At 29.3% G+C, this 7500-nt stretch overlaps 1 protein-coding gene across 3 annotated transcripts in view; it reads right to left on the bottom strand.

Annotated features, from left to right (window-relative positions):
- Positions 1-6691: 6691 nt before the first annotated feature.
- Positions 6692-7500, bottom strand: part of LOC119578957 (ras-related protein Rab-26-like) — a 22156-nt gene continuing 21347 nt past the window's right edge. For 2 of the 3 annotated variants that reach the window (XM_037926638.1, XM_037926640.1), the window contains exon 7: positions 6695-7500. This exon is cut by the window's right edge and continues 677 nt beyond it. The gene's annotated coding sequence lies outside the window, so the exon portion shown is untranslated. The other variant, XM_037926639.1, reaches the window with a different exon arrangement.

Here is a 7500-nt window from a genome sequence, read left to right as displayed (position 1 = left end):
GTCAGATATAGGTATATGTATGTTTTTCTATATATATCTATGTATATATATATATATATATATATATATATATATATATATATATATATACACATATATATACATGCATACACACACACACACACACACACACACACACACACACACACACACACACACACACACACACACACACACACACGCACGCATACGCACACACATACACACATATATACACAGACACATTCATACATACATACATACATACATACATACATACGTACGTGCATACATATATACATGCATACATACATACAAACATACACACATACAAATATGTATATGTATATGTTTTTATAATAAGAGCTAAATATCTGAGGAAACGAGCAGACTGGTAGGTAGATGCCTTTATGAGCAATGGTTCAGAACCTCGAACCCGCGAAGCACGAGCTCGAAGCAACAGAGCCGAGAGATGCGCGCCCACAACCCCGCTATACTGGTTACACAATCGACATGTGTGCAGAGGAAGAAAAATCCTAACAGGTAGGTGTGTGCATCTTAAGACTACCGCTGCTCTACGTCATATAGAATATATTTAAAGTATATTTACAAAAATAGGGTTTTATTTTAATACGAGTTTCCTGATGAACGACTTTTGGCCTTTTTAAAAACATTTTCCTAGTGGGAAAAGACACATCGTATAGATAAAATTAATTCTTTGAGACTGCATTTTAGATTAAAATTTACACATATGTTTTCATATATAGTGCACAAAGTTAACGTGGCTCTTTATTACAAATAACAATAATAATATTATCTCTGTATACATATCTGTACATTTGATTATTAATTGATTTGGTTACACTAATTAAAATATGTATCGATAAAAATGAACAGTCAAAGAAAACGTGATTTTGAAATAATAATAATAAAATGAACAGTAATATAATGATGAAAATATCAATGAGGAGCATAGTAATGCAATAGTGATAATAATATCGATATTATGATTGATAGCGATATTAATCATAAAAATGACAATAAAGTTAACAACAACAACAACAATAATAAACAAAAACAATGATAATTGTAATAATAATAGCAATTAATAGTGTAAATGATACTGATGACAATAATATAGATAGTGATGATGATAATATTAAAGACGATTGCAACACTACTATAATAACTATAATAATTATAATAAAATAATGAAAATAATGATAAGAATACCAAAATCAGTGACGACAATGCTGACAATGATAATGATTATAAGGGTGATAATAATAAAGAAAGAATAATTATAATAATAATGATAATAATGATAATGATAGTAGCAATAATAATGATAACAACAATAATAATAGTAATAATGATAATAATAATAATTATTATTATAATAATGATGATGATGATGATGATGATGATGATGATGATGATGATAATGATAATAATAATAATAGAATGATAATAACTATGATAATGACAACAATAATAATAATGATGATAATAATGATAATGATAATAATGATGACAATAATAATAATATAATAATAATAATAATAATAATAATAATAATAATAATAATAATAATAATAATAATAATAATAATAATAATAATAATAATAATAATAATAATAATAATGACAACAATAATGATAATTATGATAATAATAATAATAAAAATATTGATTATAATAATGCTAATAATAATAATTATCATGATTATTTTATCATTAGTATTATTATTGTTGTTGTTATCATGATTATCCTTATCACTGTTATTATTATTATTATTATTATTATTATTATTATTATTATTATTATTATTATTATCATTATATTATTACTATAATAATAATATAATAATAATAATAATAATAATAATAATAATAATAATAATTATTATTATTATTATTATTATTATTATTACTATTGTTATTATCATTATTTTCATTGTTAGTATCATTATTATTATTATTATTATCATTATTATTATCAATTTTATTATTATTATTATTATTATTATTATTATTATCAATAATATTATTATTATTATCATCATCATTATTATTATCATTATCATTATTATAAGTGTGATTATCGTATCATTATTACTGTTATTATGTTTGTTATTTTGCTATTATTATTGTCATAATTATTATAACTGGTATTAACGTATTTATGTTGCCAAATATATAAAAGGTATGAATGAGTATGAATATCTTGTGAATATATTAATTCTCATTCATACCTTTTATACATATCTGGTATTATCATTATTATTATTACAATTATTGTTATTAATAATACTATTATTATGATTACCACCATTGTTATTATTATTATTATTATTAATATCATTTTTATTATTATTATTATTATTATAATTAATATTACTATTATCATTATTATTATTATCATTATTATTATTATTATTAGTAGTAGTGGCAGCAGTACCATTATTATCATTAGAATTACCATGGTCATTTTATTGTTGTTATTATTATTATTGATATTATTATTATTATTATCATCATCATCATTATCATTGTGATAATTGTAATTGTTTGTTTGTATTATTATTATTATTGTTATTATCATTATCATTATCGTTATTATTATTATCATTATTGTTATTATTATTATCATTATTATACTATTAATGATTATTGTTATTTTCGTTGTTGTTATTATCATTATCATTTCTTTAATATTTTACATAATTATAAGTACCATCATAATTATCACTATTATTATTATTATTATTATTATTATTATATTTTGTATAATCATTAGTAATATTATAATTATCATTATTATTATCAGCCATTATTACTGTTATCATTGTTATTATCATTCATTACCATCCTTTTTATTATTATTGTCATTACAATCATCATAGCAAATATTAGTATTACTATTATTGGTATCATTATCATTATTATTTTCATTATCATTAGGGTAGGGTCAGTATCTCTGATGTTTGTATTGTTACTGGTATTATTATCGTCTTCATTAGTTATAGTAATGATGGTAGCATTGATCATCACAATAACATTAGATATGCTGATAAAAATAAAAAAAATATTTGTATTTAATAGTCATCGTAGTATCGATGATAGCAGTAATAATAATAATAAAAAAAAAATACGGATAGTAAGCAGCTGATGAGGATAATAATGATAATGCCAATAGCAGTGCCAGAAACTGCAATAAGGGAACAGAAATTACATAAAATGATATCAACAAACAATTATTCACGATAAGTACGACCCGATTATGTTCGTTTCCCCCTTCTTTTCAACAATAACAAATATCTTTTTACGTGCAAGTGTTCTGAACATATGAAGAAATACATGAGCAGTATTGGTCATCTGAAATTACCTTCATAAAAAAATAGTTTCAGAAGTCATCATTTATGTGTATAGAGGCATTGTATATGCTAATACCCTCTCGAAAGATGAATGTGACGAAATTTACCCATAACTAGAATAAACACGTTCGAATTTCTACAATACATTCACACGGGAAAAGTGCAATATATACATATGTGTATGTATCATAATCATATATTGGATGTACTTCATATACCGTAAGTATATATATGCCTATATATATGCCTATATATATATATATATATATATATATATATATATATATAATATATATATATATATAATATAATATATATATATATATATATATATATATATATATATATATGTATATATGTATATATATATATATATATATATATATATATATATATATATATATATATATATATACCCACTTACAGGAAAGAACATCCACGAGCCTCTCGTTATGCAAGATATACTCCTAATCCTTAATCTGTAAGCGTGACTTGTTGAGCTCCGCCACGAACGGCCGGGGTCAAGGCGGCCGCGTGGCTCCTGCGAAACCGGACGCTGTGTTTCTCTGGTGTGTCGCCGACTCGCGTTGCGGCGCTCTGCGGGGTCTTGTGCGGCGCGAACGCAGTCATTTGGGGAAAAGAACAGTATTTCCAGTGCGTTTGGCACTCTGCTTCGTATATGATACTGCCAGGGCCGTGCATGCATGGGTTTAGGGAGTGATCCGCCCATTTGTAAATATATAGCTATATATTTGCACTTGCACTTTTAGTATAGACACATAAATGTATACACGCACGCACACACACACACACACACACACACACACACACACACACACACACACACACACACACACACACACACACACACACACACACACACACACACACACACACACACACACACACACACACACACACACACACACACACACACACACACACACACACACACACACACACACACAGATAAATAAATATGTATGTATATAAGTATGTTCATACATGAATATACACACAAACACACACACACACAAATATATATATATATATATATATATATATATATATATATATATATATATATATATATATATATATATATATATATATATATATATATATATTATATATATATATATATATATATATAATATATATATATATATATATATAGATATATAGATATATTCATATATATATACATATCTATAATATATATATATATATATATATATATATATATATATATATATATATATATATATATATATATATATGCCTATTTACATACATAAACACACTCACACACACACACACACACACATGACAAATATACATATTGATGTATATATATATATATATAAATATAAATATATAATATATATATATATATATATATATATATATATACGTATATAGATGTATGCATGTACCTATATATAAGTAGATACATATAAGGATACACACACACACACACACACACACACACACACACACACACACACACACACACACACACACACACACACACACACACACATATATATATATATATATATATATATATATATATATATATATATATATATATATGTATGTATATACACCCATACACCCACATAAGCAGGAGCGCGCGTGCATGTCTGTATATATGTGCAATACGACACCCCTCCCCCCACGCACGGCCCCGGCTGCTCCGATACCCGAGCGGCGTCAGTCATTGAACACTGGAATTGGTGAGGACGTTTTCAGCTGTTAATTACCTTCTCTTATTCTTAAAGTTTTAGAAAATGGGATAAACACTCTGTTACTTACGTTTTTGGAACTGAGAGACAGAGAAATGAGACACTGATTCTGTTACTATTGATCTTCATTGTCATAAATTTCAACATTACTAATCAACAGCATTACCATCGTTCGCAGTGCCATTTGTTACTGGATGTACTTCATTGTTTCGATAAAAAAAATGGGGGAGGGGGGGGTAGAAATGTGTTATCTGACTGGGAATATCTGAATTGTTATGAAAATTTATGGGTGAGATGGTTCTCTTAAAATGTTTCTCGACAGACAGTGACAGTGGTAGGAAACTGTTATTACTTTCCCTCAAACAAGTTGTGGTCAACTTATCATTCTGAAACATGATATTTGGGCGAAGTATGTGACTCTGGGCGAACTCCTAGTTTATGCCAGGTATCCTGTTTGGTAGTTCATATCAGAGAAATATTAAAAAGACCGATAACATATAAAAGAATTTAACGAACTTAACAAACTATACGTTGCGGCAACTACTTCCCTATCTAGATCATTCTGAAGGAAACACATTATTCGTTAACTAAAATGTTTGGTGTTATATTGGATATCAAATGATGGAACATCTTTTCATTATTTGCTCCGGTGCAATTCAGATAATGTAGTTAGAGGAGAAAGAGGAGAAGGAGGCAAAAGTAGGGGGGAGGGGGGAGGAAGAAAAAGAAGCTGAGGAGGGGGAGGGGGGACGAGGAGGTGGAGGAGGAAGAGGAGGAGGAGGAGGAGGAGGAGAAGGAGAAGGAGAAGGAGAAGGAGAAGGAGAAGGAGAAGGAGAAGGAGAAGGAGAAGGAGAAGGAGAAGGAGAAGGAGAAGGAGAAGGAGAAGGAGAAGGAGGAGGAGGGACAGCAGCGGCAACAGCATGGGGGGGGGGGGAGGAAGAAAAAGAAGCAGAGGAGGGGGAGGAGAAGAAGAAGAAGAAGAAGGAGAAGGAGAAGAATGAGAATGAGAAGGAGGATGAGGATGAGGATGAGGATGAGGAAGAAGAAGAAGAAGAAGAAGAAGAAGAAGAGGAAGAATATGAAGCAGAAGAGGAGGAGGAGGAGGAGGAGGAGGAGGAGGAGGAGGAGGAGGAGGAGGAGGAGGAGGGGAGGAGGAGGAGAAAGAGGAGGAAAAGTTGAAGGAGGCGGAGTAAGGAAGGGAGCAAATTAACATGTATGAAAATGACCACCATGTAAATACAATCAAACATGCGCATTACATTTCAGGATACAACTACACTATACAACAGAAAAAGGAAAGAAAGATATAGAAATTGGTATGAAATAGGATGCTCAATAATTGCAATCTTGGATGAAACTGTATGCTGTTGGGAATATCTGAATTCATTTCCCAAATTCGTATTCCAAATTTCATTGGTATTTTACCTGAATGGCAGTATCTGTTCCGAACCGTGTCATATGAATATAAAATGTGACAATAATTCAGTGTGAACTAAAATAAATGAACCATTTATCCCAGGCGAAAATGAATATTAAACTCTGTTAAAGTAAAAACTGTCATGAAAACAAAACAAGAAAATAAAGGAAAAGAAAAGAAATTATAATATATTTGTTTCAAACTTTACAAGTACAAATCATATATCTGCAAAAAACAGATGAAAACAATCAATTATACACATACAAAAATATCGAGATATTACAGCAAAACGCTACTGTGCTTTTGTTTAGTCTGAACCTAGATCAACTGTAATGATTATGTAAACCGTTAACACTGAAAGTCAGTATATTTTCATAGCAAGTAATATCACTCTTACATACCATACTCTACCGATAACTTAATGACAAGTTTTAATATGTGATTATATCATCTTTATTGTCCTGGGATGTAGGAATACCCGGTTTTCTGTTTGTGTTTATATTTATACCTTTGGCTACGACTCTTTTGCAAGCAAGTATTTCGTTCAAATAAATATGTGGTTATTTATACATACATTCATTTGCCTGCAAGCGAAGAATCTTGTCGTAATAAATACACGTGTTATAAAATGGACGTATCTGTATCTGCATTCGGTGAATAACTCGGGCTTCCGTGTTTCTTGTACAATTCTTTTCTATATTATCTTCCGCGAAAGGAGCAAGATTTGACAATAAAAACGGCAAATCTTCAGGAAACGTTTTCGTCTGAATTGAGAATCTTTGCTACATCGCCTGACACGCCGTTAATCCGGATGTCTCAACGCTGTCCGGTCTCTAATACGCGTCCATCCTTTAAGGTTCTCGCGACCACCGGTTTCGTGAAATAAGGGAAACTGGGCATCGACAACAGCAGCCCTACCTGCACGTTTTACTTATTCCTTATTTTCTTCGTGAAATTTCCCCCGAGTAACTTGAATCAGT

This window comes from Penaeus monodon, chromosome 11 (genome assembly GCF_015228065.2).
Source record: "Penaeus monodon isolate SGIC_2016 chromosome 11, NSTDA_Pmon_1, whole genome shotgun sequence".
Lineage (NCBI taxonomy): Eukaryota > Metazoa > Arthropoda > Malacostraca > Decapoda > Penaeidae > Penaeus > Penaeus monodon.
Note: the sequence above shows the minus strand (reverse complement) of the source record. Positions and strands in the feature narration are given on the sequence as shown.